Source organism: Rattus norvegicus, chromosome 3 (genome assembly GCF_021556685.1).
Source record: "Rattus norvegicus strain SHRSP/BbbUtx chromosome 3, alternate assembly SHRSP_T2T, whole genome shotgun sequence".
Lineage (NCBI taxonomy): Eukaryota > Metazoa > Chordata > Mammalia > Rodentia > Muridae > Rattus > Rattus norvegicus.
In genome coordinates, this window is record NC_141536.1 from 5,000,766 (window position 1) to 5,019,738 (window position 18,973).

The window sequence follows — 18,973 nt, forward strand, 5'->3', positions numbered from 1 at the left end:
CTATATGATTTTAAAACGTAATAAAAAATTTAAACTAATCTGATAAAATTCTTTCTCAACAGCAATTTATTGGCTGTAGCTCTTCATCTAGAGATGGGTCTAGAAAATTCCCCCGTCCACATTTGCATGTTAACTGGTATCATCATGCAGGCCTTATTTAGGCAACCATATTCCTGAATATCCAAGGATAAATTGGTATCCTGATCAGTCCTCTTGCTTTTACCCAGGTCTAGACCCTAGTGGGTTATAGAATTCCAAGTAGTCATCAGTAAACACATGTATATATGAGTGTAATGGCTATTCTTGGTTGTCAATTTGATTATATCTGGAATGAACTTACAGTCCAAAATTGGAAGGCTATGACCCAGATCTTGAGGCTGGGAGATACAAGTTTCCGATCTGAATCCTAGCATGGAGATTTTTTTTTAACTTTTTCCCCCCTTTTCTTTTATTGGATATTTTCTTTATTTACATTTCAAATGTTATCCCCACTCATGGTTTCCCCTCCAGAACCCCTCCATCTCATCCCCCAACCCCTGCTCAATGAGGGTGTCCCCCCCCCACCCACCCATCCACTCCCTCCCGCCTCCCTGCCCTGGCATTCCCCTATACTGGGGCATCAAACCTTCACAGGACCAAGAGCCTCTACTCCCAGATGCCCTACTACCCATCCTCTGCTACATAAGTGGCTGGAGCCATGGGTCTGTCCATGTGTACTCTTTGTTGGTGGCTTAGTCCATGAGAGTTCTGGAATGTCTGGTTGTTTGATATTGTTGTTCTTCCTATAGGGCTGCAAACCCCATTGGCTATCTCGGTCCTTTCTCTAACTCTTCCATTGGGGACCCAGTTCTTAGTTCTCAGTGCAGTGGTTGGCTTCGAGCATCCATCTCTGTATTTGTCAGGCTCTGGCAGAGCCTCTCTAGAGACACTATATCTCATGTCAGCATATACCTCTTGGCATCCCCAATAATGACTGAGTTTGGTGACTGATCTCTGACTTCAAGGTCAGCCTGGGACAAAACAACTCCCAGATCCAGGCATGGTGGTACACACCTTTAATCTGGGGCACATCTTCTGGTGGACACCTCCATAAGGACATTGGAAAAAGGAAGATTCACTCTTCTTTGCCTGCTTATATTTCCTTGCCAGCACATCTGTTGCAATCTACTTGCCTTGTGGGACTGAGCAACTACTAGATTCTTGGACTTCCCATTCACAGCTGACCATTATTGGGTAGTTAGACTACAGACTGTTAAATCATCAAAAAAAATTCCCTTTCTATGTAGACATTATCTGTAAGTTCTGTGACTCTAGAGAACCCTAATACAATGAGTAACATTAAATGGACTAAGTAGGTTTTGTGTGTGTGTGTGTGTGTGTGTGTGTGTGTGTGTGTGTGCGCGCGCGCGCGCACGCATGCCCGCATATGTTTGCATGTGTGTAAAACATTACTAAAGAGAAGTCATAAATTTGAGTGAAGAGGGGCAGAAGTTGAAAGGAGAGAGGAAAAGGTTGAAATGATACAAATATAGTACACTTATGTACAGAAATGCTCAAAAAATTAAATTAAAAAAATCAGATAAAAATTAACACATTTCTTTTCTAATTCTCTCCTCTTATAGTATAATTTTATAATATAGATGTCTCATTTTGAAGACTACAGTTCTAACCAAGATAATAAGAGAAAGAAAAAACAAAAACAAAGAGAGAAGAAAGTTATAGTGTCAGAGGAAAAGAAAAAACTAGAAAAAGTTAAGGAAGAATTTACATGAATTTGTTCTTTGTGATTTTTTTTCAGTGGTGTGATAGTTTGCATATGGTTGGCCCAGGGAATGGCACTATTAGAAGGTGTGGCCTTGTTGAAGGAAGTGTGTCACCATGGGGTGGTTTGGAGATCCTCCTCCTAGCTGCCTGAGAATGCTCAGTCAGTTCCTGGCTTCCATCAGATAAAAATGTAAAACTCTTCCTAGTCCATGCCTCCCTGGATGCTGCCAGGCTTCCTGCCTTGATGACAATGAACTGAACCTCTGAACCTGTAAGCCAGTCCCAATTAAATGTTGTTCTTTATAAAACTTGCATTGGTCATGGTGTCTGTTCACAGCAGTAAGACCCTAACTAAGACAGTCCACAAGGGAAGAAATTGTGTTTATTTTGAGAAAGCAACCTATTTACAATGCAATGCCATTTTATGGCCAAGATAGCTAGAAAATATGATATGGCAAAAAGCAAATGTGGCAGAATAGTGGGAACCAGAACTCATGTTTCTTATTTATAATATTACAGATGCACAAATCATATAATGCTGCTCTCAAACCATAGTGCAATTAAACTAGAAATCCAAGATAGAGATGGTTGTGAAAATCCCAAATTACTTGGATGTTAAACAACTCACTGCTAAATACACTAAAGTAGACAAAAAGTAAAAGACAATGTATTAAAATTTGTGGGATGTACCAAAACGACCCTCAAAGGAAAATTGGGAATAATGAATGAATACATCATTGGCCTCTGTTAAATATTTGTGGAGTCAATTAACCAAGTATAGACTAAATTATTTCTATAGCAACAACCTGCATATATAATGAACATTGCATTTCTTTTTCCTTGTCCTTAGTCTGTAAACAAGACAATATAGTGTAGTAACAATAAAGGAGTTACGTTATAGGTAATGTAATACTCCATAATATATAATATAGGTAATATAGGTCATATTGAATTGGTCTAAACTATGTGAGAAGATATGCACTGATCACATGAAAATGCCTCCCCATTTTATAAAGTACTTGAGTATCATCTTTCCATCTTGGTATCCATAGGGACCTTAGATACCAAAAGACAACTAATTATCAGAACATCAATGATGATTTAAAATCCCACTTAAATTTCTACCTTAGTAAACTAGCAAAAAATAAATAAATAAATAAATAAATAAATAAAATAAAACCAAAAAAAGGACCAAAAAAAAAAAATACCACCAAAAAACACTTAAGTTAAACCCAAGTCAACAAAATTAAGAGTAAGAAAGCAATAAAGAATAGTAAAACCAAAAGAGGATTCCTTAGAAAGAGGCATAAAACTGGTAAGTTTACAGTCCAATTGGTAATCAGGAAAAAATAAAAACTAAACAACAAAAAAACAAAGAATGCAAATTATTGGGAAAGATCATAAAGGATTCCACGGAAATGAAATGGGTAATAAAGAAATATAATATAATCAATTCTATATCCACTATTTGATAGTCAAAATGTAACGAATGTAATGAACCAATTTCTTGAGAAAGAATCTCCAAAATTCATGTAAGAGGTAGTGTTAGCAATCCGGCACCTCCACAGACAGCTGAAAGGGACCCCATGATGTCTGCAACCAGGCATCTTCCTAGTCAGCTTTCAAGGGATCAAGTGACACTAAGACATGTCATCACTAGCTGCCCAAAGGTGTCACCCTTGTCATTTATCCTCTGTACATGCACCGCAGCCTGATAAAAGGCCATGTTTTTCTACTCCTCATCTCGTCTTCTCTTTCCCCTTTCTTTTCATAAACTTCTCATGTGAGATCTGTTGTTGCATGGTATGACTTTTGTCAGAATCTACCACGTAGTTCCATCGGATAGACCACAGGAAAAAGCTGATCTGCTAAAGAAACATTAATAACTAAACTTCCAAAACAAAAACATCATGCCTAGATAGTCTGATAATTCTACCAAATATTTAAAGAGGAAATTATAGCGATTTGGGGCTGGAGAAATAGTTAAGACTGCTATATTTGGAGAAGCCAAGGTTCTGTTTCCAGAACCCACATGGCAGCTCACAATCCTGTTACTCCACTTTCAAGGGAGCTAATACCCTCTTGTAGCTTCGACAGACTCTTAAACACATGCAGTAAACATAAACTCACAAAGGCATACACATACATACATACATATATACATACACATGAAAAGTAATAAATCATTAGTGAGGTAGAGAAATGGCTCTGTGGTTAATAATAGTGCACACTGCCCTTCCAGAGTACCTGAGTTTGGTTCCTACCACCCATAGGTTGAACAGCTCACAACTGTCTGTAACTCCAATTCCAGGGGATCCAACACATTTTTCTAGCCTTTATGAGTACCTTCATATACCTGGCATATGTAGAGAAATAAACATACGCATAAATTAAAATATATATTAAAAGAAAAGACACTTAGAGCAATCTAAGTGTAGTCCTCACCTCTCATCCAGGAGGCTTCTCTTTGTAACAGAGACCATTATACTGGGATACATCTATGAAAGACCTCCTACACCAAAGGCTCAAGAACATTGTAAAAGATGGAGCAGAAAGATTATAAAAGCCAGTAAATCAGGGAGTATGTTGTAAGACTATCTCTCCCATAAAGCCTGAAGCTATACCCATAAAGTTTCATCGACGGTATGCCTAAACATGAGCTGTGCAAAGACAACAATAAGCATGATTAATGCAAGAGAAAGATCACAAGGTCTCAACTTTTTCCTCCCCAGAGGCAGGCTGAGTGGAAGAAAAAGTCTTCCCCAGGAAAGACCACACCAATTGGCTATCCAATATCAAATAGTCAACCCTGATTTATTTATTTATACACACACACACACACACACACACACACACACACACACACACACACACACACACAAATAGCCCTGTTAAATATGCATGTAACATAAAAGAGAAAATAAGGGAGGAGAATATAGGAGGAGTTGAGAGAGAAAGAAAGGAAAGGAAGAAATGGTGTAATTATACGATAATCACAAAAATAAATAATAAAAAAGAAGTTAAAGCAATTCTCTACAAACTCTTGTAAGATCAAACCTACCATAACGAAATTAGACCAGACCAGAACAGTACAAAAGCAGCACTATCTGCCATAAACAGAAAATTCTTTAAAACAATGTAGAAAAATCAAATCCAATAATATACTGTCAGGTCCAAAGTAAACTCCATTTCCTTGTGACTAGACAAAAGCCAGCATTCCTTCAGAAATTGTGAAGTACACCAACCCCCGACCCCACCACCAACACATACACCAAAAGAGCCTTACCACTGACAAAAGAGACATATCAAAGTGCCCCTGGCCTCTAGGCTACTTCGCTACACTAGGAGCTTCACCTAGCATGTCTGATCTTCTCCCCTATATTAATCCTCCAACACACCACAAACAACTAGAATTTATCACAGCAACATAAGCTTGCTCCACATTTGAAAACCTATTCATTAATCAATCACACTAATATATCAACAGACCAAAGCAGCAACAAAAAGTAGACTGCTAAAGTAGTCTTGCAAAAGACACCAAAAGACACAGCAGGGGAAGGGCAACAGAGAACAGAAACTTTCCTTCCTACCTCTTCAGGAATAGACAGATCTGACTTTGAACTTCTGTATCTTTCAGAGAACCTAGAGTTCTCCAGTCCCACTGATTGGACAATTCTTCCCTGACTGATCTCATCTTTTTTCTCTTTATTTGCATACCTACAATTATCAATCAGGGATCACAGGCACCTGACACTATAAATTCCAACTTTAGAACATAGGCATAGAACTGCCGTCAGCATAGACAGAAGAAAGGAAAAAGAAAAGAAGTAGACTCATCCTGCTCCTGATTATATGGCCTGGCCATGCACCTGCCCCTCTGCCCCACCCATCCCCAGATGTTCCTGCTCTTTACAAGGGAAAAGAAGCCTGACTGAAGACTCTACTGTCTGTCACTCAGCCAGCTTGTTTGGTGAAGAAGAACCGAACTCAAGACTCTGAGGACAGGCCCACTGAGGGCTAGGGCTTCTCCTTTGGTAAGGAGGCTTGGTTAGTCCAGCGTCCAAGACTGGACCAGAGGCACAGAGAAGGCTTGTTTTTGCCTCAAGTTGTGATACTACAAACTTCAGCTGTAGACAGGAATTCATTCCTGCAGCCTCCAAAACGTGCTACTCCCTTACCTCTAAACTTACTCAGCAAGCAACTGCTTATCTTTGGCACCCCCAAAACCCTGAGAGCTTTTGAGCTCTCACATTTCTCAGAACTTTAATAGCTTTCGGGTGGTGTACTAGTTACTTTTCTATTGCTGTGATAAAGCACCAGGATCAAGGCAACTTACAGAAGGAAGACTTTATTGGGATTACCATTCCAGAGAAACAAGAGCGTTTTATGGTAGGAAAGCAGTAAATACATGGCAGGAGCAGCTATTCAGTTAACCTTGAATGGCAAGCAGGAAGCAGAGACAACACACTAGAAATTGAGTCTTTAAACTACCAAAGTCTGTTCCTCAGTGACACACTTCTCCTAGGAAGGCCACACCTCCTCAACTTCCCAAACAGCTCCAGTGGGGACCAAGTATCCAAATGCTAGAGGTTATGGGAGACATCTCATTCAAACCATGAGAACTAGCACCCCACTCTCATCTACCAGGATGAATCATTTGTTGAATGAATCATTCAGTTGATTAAGCTGAATTAACATATCATTATTACTCTACATGCCTACATTAAGAATAACTCCTATACAGTCTATGAAATTCATCAAATTTGTATTTGCCTATCATAATGTCATACAGAGTATGCTAACTACCACAGTAATAGTATATGCTCCACCCATTCATCCACCTGTCCTCAGTCTCTGGAAAACAACTAACTTTAAAAACAACAAACCAAAAAACAGAAAACAAAAACCCAGAAACCTGTTTTGCCTTTTCCAAAATGTGATGTGAGTCATACAATGTACACTTTTTTTCATTCTAGTTTCTTTTATTCACTGTGCTTTTTAGCTTCCTCGGTTTCATGGCTTGAATGCTGAGTAGTATTCCATTGCATAGATGTCCTACCATTTGCTTGTCTTACTAAAAGACATCTTCAAAGTTTTGGCAATTATGAATATAGCTATTATGAACAACTATTTTGTGGAGACATAAAATTTTCAAATCCTTTGGGTAAATAACAAGCAGTGTAGTTGCTATGTGTAAGATTGTGTTTCACTCGATGACATGCTGACTAAATATCTTTTAAAGAGGTTTTATCACTGAACAGCCTCTAGCAGTGAAACTATGTGAAGTATGTGAATATGGACACAGAAAAATTTTGAGAAATCTTTGTACCTTCACTTAACTTTGCTGTAAACTGACAACACCTTCAAACATTTTCTTTTCTTAAATTAATTACTTGGGATGGGGGCAAATGAGAAGTTTACAAATACTCTTTATATACAAATTTTAAAAATTAATTTGCTTCAGAAAACATACCCGTGTAGGAAGCAACAATATGTTCTTTTATTTTTTATTTTGTTATGTGTAGGTGTTTTGTCTGCTTGTGTGTCATGAATCTCATGTATATAATTCTCATGGAGGCTAGAAAAGAGCAATGGGTCCTCTGGGTAGTGAGTTAAAGGCAGTTCTATGTTGTTAGGCAGCTGGGAATTAAACTCAAGTCTTCTGGTAGAGCAGCCAGTGATCTTTAACTACTGAGCCATCTCCCAAGTATCAATATGTTCTTTTTAATAAATCTCCAAAATATTTTAAAAGAATTATATCTACATTAGCTACTAAGAGATTAAACTTCTCCTTTTGTTATACTTTTCATTTTTGACACACACATACACACATACATATGTGTTTTGTTTTGTTTGGTGACATTTGGATACATATCTATAACCTCTCCCCCTTACTAATTTAAAGTCTTTTTTAAAAGACTCACTATCAGATACTAAGTTCTAGACTTAACTATGTAGTTAAGAACTTAGAGTGTAGGTAACAATGACCTGTAGATAGATGAATAATTGTTATCTGATATGCATAGTGCCATCAAAGCAGTTTGTTTACGTGGGCTTGGAAAGAGAGTGATATTAGGCAAGTTGAACTTGAGTGGATATTATAGTAGGTGGGAAATGTAAAGACATACTTTAGTTGTTTTTGACAACATGTATAGGCAAGGGTTTTAATGCTGTAGCTGGAAAAGTCTTACTTCAGCAGGAATGATTTGAAAGAAAAGGAACATAAGATGTACCTTGTATTGTTGTGAGGCAATCTCTTCTTGGTGAGGCTGGTGTTGACCTTTAGTCCTGGAGTGCAGGGATTATATGTATGTATTGCATGCCTGGTAAAATGTTTTGGAATTGTTTCACACTCCCCCTCTCTCTTCATGGTGTTTACATATGGTTCATATCTAGAGGTCAGAAGACAATGTAAGGGAGGTGCTACCTTCCTTTACCATGGGTTCCAGGGGATTGAACTCAGATTCTTAAGCTTGGCTGTAGGTTGCCTAATATAGTCTTCTTATATTTTATGTTAAGAACTTTGCGACTTTTGAATTCTTTTATTTATTATTTTACATTTTTTATTGCCTTTAACATTCACCACACCTGTGATCTCCATGCTTCTTAGTTTTGTAGGTCTAATTAAGTAACAATTGTTTTTCATATGATCTTTGGTTGTTACTATTTCTTAATTATTGGCATAATACCTGAGTTATATAACATAATTATATGCAAATGAGCTTTCCATAGCTGAAAGCTAGCAAATTTGAAATTTAAGGGGCCAGGTGATAATATAGAGCTTTAGTTATATATAAGCTAGAGGTCAAGAAGGAAAATATGGTTCATGCTACAGATTTTTAATCCCTCTATGTTAATAGTGGTAGCTTTGGCAATTAAAACTGAATAGTTTGTGGGTGGACTGACTGAGGAATTCAAAACTGTCTGCATGTCACTAAAACCAATGTGTATTTTGTAGCTTTTAACTGATTTCTTGGCTACATTCAAAATTCTTTCATGGGGTCTGTAGAAATTGCCCAGTGGTTAGGGGCATTTGGAGCTCTTGCAGAAGACCTGGGTTCAGTTTCTAGCACTGATATGATGGCTCATAATCATCTGTAACTCCATTTCTTGAAGAGTTGACACCATCTTCTGGCCTCTGTAGACACTGCATACCTGTGATACACATCTATACACTTGCCTCTTTCTCTCCACACATACTTCAGGTACCAGTCTTCTCTCTCTGAAGTCTGAAGGACTGAGTCATTACTAAGTCCTACCAATTTTGCCTCTCTGGCATTCACGAAATCTACTTCAACTCTGTTCTTGCTACCCTACAGTTTCATCATTTCTTGCCCAAACTGCTTTATCTCCTGGCACTTCAAATAGAATGCAGCATCGTAGATATGCATTATTTTACCATATGTTCAAAGCCATTCTCAGTATATTCTTTAAATTAATATGACTACTCCACAAACTTTAAAAGCTTTAACAGCCATCTGACATACCAAAACCTTCACATTATTGTGTTTTACTGAAACAAGACAATTGAACACAAATGCCTTTCATGTCCGGTAACACATAAGGCCTCAGATAAACTGTCCCAAGAGCTCAGGTGCATGAATTTTAGTAAACAGGGAAAAGCTTAGGAGTATGAATGAATGTAAGAGGTGCAAAGAGTTGCCAGTCTAGAGGAAGGCAAGTCTTTGCCTCCTATAATTCAATATAAAAGTCACGTGTAGACCACCAACCCAGCTCTGAATATTTCACCTGTAGTACTAATACTGTTATGTAATTTTTCCACTGTGAAAAAATCTGCTATGTACTTCATTTCATTTATTCTTAAAGCAATTATAAAGTTTTACAAGTTCCAAACAAATATTTGAAACAGGAATTCATCTATTTCCCTATGCAAAAATAGGGAACATACAAAAAGCTAAAACATGTATTTGTAATATATGTGCATAATAATGCAGTACAAATCTTATGTGCACCAAAAATGGATGTTAAGAAAAAACAACACAGTACCTCTGAATTTTACCTTCTCTTTTAGAATCAACTTACCAACACTTAAATCAAGTCAGCTATAAAAGGGTAACATTTCACAAGCACTTATCACACCCCTGGCATTGACATAACACTTTAACTGCATTAACTTGTGCAAGCACTACTAACCAAAGAGCATTGTCACCACCTCCTTTATAATTATAAGACTACTAAAGGCTGGAAAAGTTAAATGACTTTCTCAAAGCCAGAACAGAGGTTGCTGAGTAGAATGTTTGGCAATTCAACTACACTCTCTGAGCTCCTATCCATGAAGCAACATTTCTCTTGGGAATGATAGAAAAAATTTTGAAATGTTCTGCCACTTCTATCATCAGGAGTGTGGGGTGTAATTTGCCTAGTTATAAGCCTTGTTTCCACCCCAATAAGCAATGAATTTCAACTGTAGACGAAAATAAGAAAAGTCCCCTAATGGGGCAAACTAAGCCCAGAATTATTCAGATATATATGAAGTGTCGTCAGACACCTGGAACATGTGGGCAGACAGCTTAGGAATTTTATTCAGTCATGAAAATAGAAGGAATGGGTTTTATTTCTACAGGGAGTGTCAATTTCTTGGAGGGGGAAAATTCTATCACCCTTTTCCTTTTGTTCAACACAAATAAACATACTTAAGACTGAGTCTTAGCAGCGGGAAAGACAGCAGCAAAAGATAAAAAGGGAAGACAAATTTTCGACATTCAAGAATTAGACTCTTAATCACGGGGCTGGCTTGTCATGGCCTGGTAAATATGAGCTGTTACGGGCAAGAATGTGGTTGGAGACAGACACTCCTGGTCTGGGGAGCTGAAGTCGCCCTAAAATGAGCTAACAGGAACCACAGTTTTCAGAACCCATGCTTGAGACGACGGATGAAAACTATAGAGGGGTGCAGTTCTTTGCTTCGGGAAGACAGGAAAAGGCATAAAGATTCCTGGATGCAGATGAGGAGGGAGTTAGACGCGAGCAAAGGGGAACTGGGAGCTAAGGGGTAGGGGCGTCCTGAGGAAGCAGAACTGGATAAGGGAGAGCGGGGCCTGGGCTGGAGAAGCGACGACTGGCGCGGCGAGAGCGACGCGGCCCAGCGCCAGCCGATGGCCGGAACACCTACCCGGACACGAGGGGCGGCGGGCGGACCCTCGGAGGCCCCGGGGGCCGAGGCTGAGGCGGCGGCGAGCTCCTGCAGCGGGCGCCCCGGCCAAGCTGCATCCTCCTCCTGGCCTCCCTCCTTGTTCTCACCGGATGCTAAACTTCTTCCCCACAGTAAACAAACCGGGCGCGAAAGAGTGCTCCTAGCCTGAACCCCCTCCAACTCCTGAGGCTGTGGCGTCCAGTTTCCGCCCCTCCAGTCGCGCGTGCGCCAAGGAGCTTTTCCTGCTCTGAGACCGGGAACTTCCGGCGGCGGGTTTGCGTGCTGAGCTGCAATTTCCTGCTATCCTTGTTCCTTGCAGCTCCAAATAGAAAGTTTCCCGGGAACAAAAAGCCCCAGGACACCTCCTGACTCCGAAAATCCCATTTCAGTGAGAAAACACAGCAGGGGCCCTGTCCATTAAGAATGCATCCGGGGGGCTGGGGATTTAGCTCAGTGGTAGAGCGCTTACCTAGGAAGCGCAAGGCCCTGGGTTCGATCCCCAGCTCCGAAAAAAAGAACCAAAAAAAAAAAAAAAAAAAAAAAAAAAAAAGAATGCATCCGGGTGTAACCTTTGTTCACCTCTCATTCTGACCCCCAAACTATTAAAAGCTGAAACCCAAGTCTCTGTAGATAAATAGTTGCCTGTAAGACATTTTAGATTGGAGAGAATGAAGGGGATTTTTCATAGAAGAGAAGAATTTCTTTGTACTCTGTCTGGGAATCAATCAAGTTAACAAATGTAACAAATCCACTCCCTTGTTAACTGAACACCCAGGTAACAAGAAATCTTATGCACTGCAAGCAGAATCAGCAGCTAAAGGAATATATGTATTTGAGAATGAGGAAATGGGCACACAGCAAATAGACGAAAAGACCTTCTGCAAGGCAGAGGGGTGGTTGACTTGAATAGACAAAAATGAAGTTTCTTTTTGAGGGTTGTGGTTATTAAAGCCTCTGAAATGCTTTCCTACCTTACTTAGGAGGTTGGTCAGTTTGAAGAAAGATAGTATGGTTGTTTGTTTCTCAAATTGTGTGACACTTCCTGAACTGTTGAGCCAATTCATTAAAAGGAGCTTATGGGTGGAAGACAAAGGCTGCAAGGCTTTTGTCTCAAGTCAAGCGAATGAGGAAGAAGCGGGCCATCTTGGAAATTTGGCACCTTTATTACCAGAACATGGCCCTCTCTCCCTATCTGTTTGCCTACCAGGGAGTCTTTCCAACTTCTGCTCTGTCATTATGCTCTCTCAGAGATTACCCTAACTGCCTTTAAGAGGTCACTGAAGTTAGGCAGTGACTCAAAGGAGGATTTATCGAAGGGGGCATGATAAAACTTAGCAAGGTAAGGGAATGATCCATAGCTTAAGACAGTCATTTGGTAATGATACGTTTTTTTTTTTTTTTTCTTTTTTTTCGGAGCTGGGGACGGAACCCAGGGCCTTGCGCCTGCTAGGCAAGTGCTCTACCGCTGAGCTAAATCCACACCCCCTTGATATGTATATTTGAAGATTATCATATACTTAGGATACCATCTGTAACACATAAAAAGGAAGATGTTTGCAGTACTGTAATTCCTACTGAAAGCAGTTAGGAAAATAGCTGGGCAGTTTCTCCCTTATGAGAGGAAGAGAACAGGAAAGAAAACCACCCTAAGAATTATTTGCATATGTTGTCATAGGTAACAATAAAAATGATGATTTCTCTGATACCACTGTCTACTGTAAGATGCCTTGGAGGATGCCATTTTTGATTCAGGAGTTCAAGAAGCCTTTCATTAGACAATTTAAGCTCAGAACTCAGTCATTGAGTTTCCTTTATTATAACCTCTTGGGGAACATTAAGAGACAAGGTTAATGAGGAAAGTTCCTGAACATGATGATTAACATAACTTTGTTTAGTAATGTACTGTGACTATGACCAGCTTAGCAGTGCACCAGAGCCAAATAGTACTGAAGGAGTGCTTGAAAACCTCACATGAGAAATTGACAAGAGTAAGTGTATAATTACTTAGCCCCTCCCAACAATATATACCATACATAATTTTTGTTGGGAGTGAATGCTAAAAGACAAGTTTGGGTGAAATTTGGGCTCATTTCTTTTGGAGGCATAACCAGGTGTCTTGTTTCAGTTGACAATCTTAAAGGGAAATGTATTGTTATTGTGTTTTGTTTCATTGAAATACACTGGCATTCTAAATAATTTTTCCTAATTATGTGAGTCTGATAATATAAGTGTTGAGGTGATGTTTTTGTGCACTATGTAAAGATTGTCTTTGTATTATTTCAAATGTTGATTTCTGTGTGGCAGGGAGTTGAGTGCAGAGCAGACTTTGGTGTTGATATTCATATGACTACATTATATTTTGTAAACACACCCTCTCTCACTTTCTGATTGGTTTAATAAAAATTTCTTGGCCTATAGCAAAGGAGGAAAGAGCAGGTGGGACTTCCAACAGTGATAGAAATTTAAGAAAAGAGTCAGACATTGGAGAAAGTCACCAGTCGAACATGGACCAAGAAGCAGGTGTTGGAACTGGAGACTGAGGGGTAATGGACCAGGTAATGGGACATAGGGCAAGCCAGTGTTGTCTAGGTCAATTACCTGAGAATCTGCCCAGCTATAGTGCCAAAGCTTATAATAGATATAAAAGTTCTTTTAGCAAGGCAATAAGAATGAATTGATTTGCATCCTGACATACAGTTGAACCTACACCATTTTTTAAAAATGCTGTCTTCTTCCCACTGGGTGATTTTAGCTCCTTTCTCAAAGATCAAGTGACTGTAGGTGTGTGGGTTCATTTATGGGTCTTCAATTCTATTCCACTGACCTACATGCCTGTCTCTGTACCAATACCATACAATTTGTATCACTACTGCTCTGTAATACGGCTTGAGGTGAAAAATGATGATTTCCCCAAAAGTTCTTTTATTGTTGAGAAGAGTTTCTGCTATCCTGGGATTTTTGTACTTCCAAATGAATTTGCAAAATGCTCTTTCTAATTCTATGGAGAATTGAGTTGGAATTTTGATGGGAATTGAATTGAATCTATAGATTGCTTTGGCAAGATGCCCATTTTTACTATATTAATCCTGTCAATCCATGAGCATGGGAGATCTTTCCCTCTTCTGAGATCTTCAATTTCTTTCTTCAAAGACTTGAACATTTGTCATACAGACCTTTCACTTGGTTGGTTAGAGTCACACCACAGTATTTTATATTATTGGTGACTATTGTGAAGGGTGTTGTTTCTCTAATTTCTTTCTCAACCTTTTTATTCTCTGAATACATGAAGGCTACTGATTTGTTTGAGTTAATTTTATATCCAGCCACTTTGCAGAAGTTGTTAATCAGGTTTAAGAGTTCTATGCAGGAATTTTGGAGGGTCACTTAAGTGTACTGTCATTTCATCTGCAAATAGTGATACGTTAAATTCTTCCTTTTCAATTTGTATCACTTTGACCTCCTTTTACAGTTCAACTGCTCTGGGTAGGACTTCACCTACTATATTGAATAGATAGGGAGAAAGTGGGCAACTTTGTCTAGTCCCTGATTTTAGTGGGATTGCTTCCATTTAGTTTGAGGTTGGCTACTGGTTTCCTTAAATTGCTTTTATTATGTTTAAGTATGGGCCTTGAATTCCTGATCTTTGCAAGACTTTTAACCTGAAGGAGTGTTGAATTTTGTCAAATGGTGTCTCAGTACCTAATGAGATGATCCTGTGGCTTTTTCTTTGAGTTTGTTTATATAATTGATTACATTGATGGATTTCCATATATTGAACCATCCCTGCATACCTGGGATGAAGCCTACTTGATCATGATGCATGATAATTTTGATGTATTCTTGGATTCGGTTTGCCAGAATTTTATTGAGTATCTTTGTGTCTATATTCATAAGGGAAATTAATCTGAAGTTCTCTTTCTTTGCTCAGTGTTTGTGTGGTTTAGGTATAAGCATAATCATGGCTTCATAGAAGGAATATGGTAGTATTCCTTCTGTTTCTATTTTGTGGAAAAGTTTGGACACTATTGGTATTAGGTCTTCCTTGAAGGTCTGATAGAATTCTGTACTAGTCCCATCTGGTCCTTGGCTTTTTTTGGTTTTCAGACTTTTAATGTCTGCTTCTATTTCTTTAGGGATTATAGGACTGTTTTGATGGTTTATCTGATCCTGATTTAACTTTGGTACCTGGCATCTGTCTAGAAAATTATCCATTTCCTCCAGATTTTCCAGTTTTATTTAGTATAGGCTTTTGTTATAGGAATCGATAACTTTTAAAATGTCCCCAGTTTCTATTGTTATATCTCCCTTTTATTTTGATTTTGTTTATTTGGATATTGTCTCTGTGCACCAGGTTAGTCTGGCTGAGGGTTTATCTATCTTGTTGATTTTCTCAAAGAATCAGCTCTTAGTTTTGTTGATTCTTTGTATAGTTCTTTTAATTTCTACTTGGTTAATTTTAGCCCTAAGTTTGATTATGTCCTCCCACTTACTCTTCTTGGAGGTATTTCCTTCTTTTTGTTCTAGAACTTTCAGTTGTGCTGTCAAACTGCTAGTGTATGCTTTCTCCTGTTCCTTATTGGAGGCACTCAGAGGTACAAGTTTTCCTCATAGCACTGCTTTCATTTTGTCCCATAAGTTTGGGTATATTGTGCTTCCATTTTCATTACATTCTAGAAAGTCTTTAATTTCTTTCTTTATTTCTTCCTTGACAAGTTTATAATTGAATTGCCTTTTTCAACTTCCATGTTTATGTGGGCTTTCTGTTGTTTTTGCTGTTACTAAAGACCAACCTTAGTCCATAGTGAGTTGAAAGGATGCAAGGAATTATTTCAATCTTTTTGTATCTGTGAGGCCTGTTTTGTGACCAATTATATGGTCAGTTTTGGAGAAGGTACCATAAGATGCTGAGAAGAAGGTATGTTATTTTGTTTAGATTGAAATATTCTAAAGATATCTGTTAAATACATTTTGTTCATCACTTCTATTATTTTCACTGTGTCTCTGTTTAGTTTCTGTTTTCATGATCTATCCATTGCTGAGAGTGGGGTGTTGAAGTCTCCCACTATATTATGTGTGCTTTGAGCTTTAGTAAAATTTCTTTTATGAATGTGGCTGCCCTTCCATGGGGAGCATAGATGTTCAGAATTGAAGTTCATTTTTGTAGATTTTTTTCCATTGTTGAGTATGAAGTGTCCTTATTTACCTTTTTTGATAACATTTGGTTGAAAGTCTATTTTATTTGATATTAGAATGGCTACTCTAGCTTGTTTCTTGGGACTGTTTGCTTTGAAAATTGTTTTCCAGCCTTTTCTCTGAGGTAATGTCTGTCTTTGTCACTGAGGTGCTTTTCATGTATGCAGCAAAATACTGGGTCCTGTTTATGTATCTAGTCAGTTAATCTATGTCTTTTTACTGGGGAATTGAATCCATTGATGTTAAGAGATATTAAGGAAGAGTGGTTGTTGCTTTCTGTTATTTTTGTTGTTAAAGGTGGAATTATGTTTGTGTGGCTATCTTCTTTTGGCCTTGTTGAAAGAAGATTACTTTCTGGAGGTCCCACCGAGACTTGAACTTTGAATCCAGAGAACCAAGATCGGAGAAGAGAGGTCTCCTGATGGGACGTCCCGGGAAGCCGGCGCAGAAGCAGGGATGTATTGGGGTAAGATGGGCTAAAAAAGGCCTCGGTGATTTAGGCTAGCATGAGTAAAACTTGTAATAAAAAAGGGACAAGGTAATTGTAAAGTGTTTTTGCATATGCGTTCTTTTAGAGTTATGTTTTAGTCTTTGGACCCTGATTAGAGATAGTTTACACCCTAGACATGAGAAAGAATGAATGGACTTGAGAAAAACAGTCCTCCCAGATTCTCAGCAGATGCTTTGGAGAAAGAGAAAAACTTTTTAGAGCTCTCCTAGGAACAGAGGGAAGGCAGGAGACGACCTGTCTATCTGCTGGCTCCTATTGGAGAAATGCTTATTTCTGGTTCTGGGTTCCATAGGTAGGATATCTGGGTCCCTTCAGTGGGACACCATCTAGTTTTTTCCCTCTATGTCTATTGTCTGTCCTTGGTGCACCAAGCTGTCCATGTCTGTCAGTTATGTCTGTGGTTTTTGTTTCTCGCTTAAATGTTTTATGTTTCATGTTCAAAAGAAAAAATGGTAAAAACTTTATCTGCCGGTCGTTCACACATTGATTTGGTTTTAACTCGTTTCAAAAAAAAAAAAAAAAAGAACAAATGAATAAAAAGCAGTTTCAATCGGCCTTTGGAGCCCTGTACCTGTAGCTAGGAGCCTAAGTCAGCTGGAGAAGCTGCCTGGGGGATGAGCGTCTGCATGAGCTGATTATTAGACTTAGCAGGCGACAAGGTGCTTCTCTTAAAATCACAGCTAGAAAAGTAAAAATGGTGTTTGGTCTAAATATTAAAGATATGTATAGCCACTTCAGTTTTGTTTCTGATTGGTTTTAAATGTATAAATATGCTCTACATGCCTTGGTTATGGACTATTGGTTTTTAAGTTATTAGATACAGTTAAAAAGGTGTAATATTGGTAACAGAAAGTTGGCTTAAAACTATAATTTGGATAAAGTCATTCTAGACAACATGTGGCATGAGCCAACCTAGGGAAACAGGTCTAAATTGAGATAATATTTTTATGGAATTCTTATTCTAGAAACCAGGCGTCTAAAAGATTTTAGGGCAATGTCTCTTTATTGAGGTATTAGAGACCGCACCATCGTGCGTTCATATGTAGGAATTGGCAGTCAAACTTTGTAACACGAAGGACAGACTCGGTGTTTTGGAGACTGGATTTTAGAGACTAGGTTGTTAGAGGTTGAATTTTGCTTTCCAAAGTTGTGGTTTGCCCTGAAGTTACTATATTTTGATGCTAATTCCACTGCCCCAAGGACAGCTGCCTGGTTACGTACTCAGAACTCAGGCGACTTTCCAAAGTTGTGGCTGTGCTCTGGTGTTACAAGGAAAACTTAAAAGATTGTGATTAAGGATTGCCAGTGTTACACTGACTAACTCAAACTTATTTGTAATTAAGAAAAAATCAAACAGGTAGAGATTGTTACAGGATTTATGAAGGGTTGATGAGGTTTTGGAACTTGTGAGAGCATTACAGCCAGTTTGCTTACTCCAACTGCCATTTCAAGATAGATTTAGAGGATTGTTTTTATACAATTTGTTTACGTACTGGCGATTGTGAGTTTTCATTTCGTGAGCTTGCTTATAATTTTAGAGAGCCCTTCCTCTTCTGGCTTGACACAATAACCTGTGTGTGTGTGTGTGTGTGTGTGTGTGTGTGTGTGTGTGTGTGTGTGTGTTTCTTTAATCCCACAGGCTTTCGCCTGATTCTCGGTACCGTGTCGGTGCAGGCGCCAACAACTTTCTTTCTTTTTCTAAGGTGTAGTTTTCCTCCTTGTGTTGGAGTTTTCCATCTATTACCCTTTATAGGACTGCATTCATGTGTAAATTTACTTTTATTGTGGAATATCTTGGTTTTTCTATCCATGTTAATTGAGAATTTTGTTGGTATAGTAGCCTGGACTGGCATTTGTGTTCTCTTAGGGTCTGTATGACATCTGCCCAGGATCTTCTGGCTTTCATAATCTCTTGTGAGAACTCTGGTGCAATTCTCTTAGGTTTGCCTTCATATGTTACTTGACCTTTTTTCCTTACTGCTTCTAATATTCTTTTTTTTTGTGTGTGTGTGCATTTAGTGTTTTGTCTACTATACGATGGTAGGAATTTCTTTTCTGGTCCAAGCTACTTGGAATTCTGTAGGCTTCTTGCATGTTTTGTGGGCATTTCTTTCTTTAGATTAGGGAGTTTTCTTTTAAACTTTTTTTTTGAAGTTATTTACTGGCCCTGTAAGTTGAGAATGTTCACTCTTATCCTTAGGTTTGGTCTTTTCCTTGTGTGTTGGATTTCCTGGATATTTTTGGTTAGGAATTTTTTGCATTTTGCCTTTTCTTTGACTGTTGTGTAAATGTTTTCTATGGTATTTTCTGGCCCTGAGAATCTCTCTTCTATCCCTTGTATTCTGTTGTCG

General features: G+C 38.6%; 1 protein-coding gene across 5 annotated transcripts in view; it reads right to left on the reverse strand.

Moving 5' to 3' along the window:
* Positions 1 to 11,151, reverse strand: part of Spopl (speckle type BTB/POZ protein like) — a 73,813-nt gene extending 62,662 nt beyond the window's left edge. For 3 of the 5 annotated variants that reach the window (NR_197235.1, NM_001431571.1, NM_001431570.1), the window contains exon 1: positions 10,898 to 11,151. The gene's annotated coding sequence lies outside the window, so the exon portion shown is untranslated. Of the gene's footprint in view, positions 1 to 1,053; positions 1,160 to 10,897 lie in introns of those variants that run through there. The other 2 variants (XR_015682797.1, NM_001134447.2) reach the window with 2 other exon arrangements.
* Between the last annotated feature and the right edge of the window lie 7,822 nt (positions 11,152 to 18,973).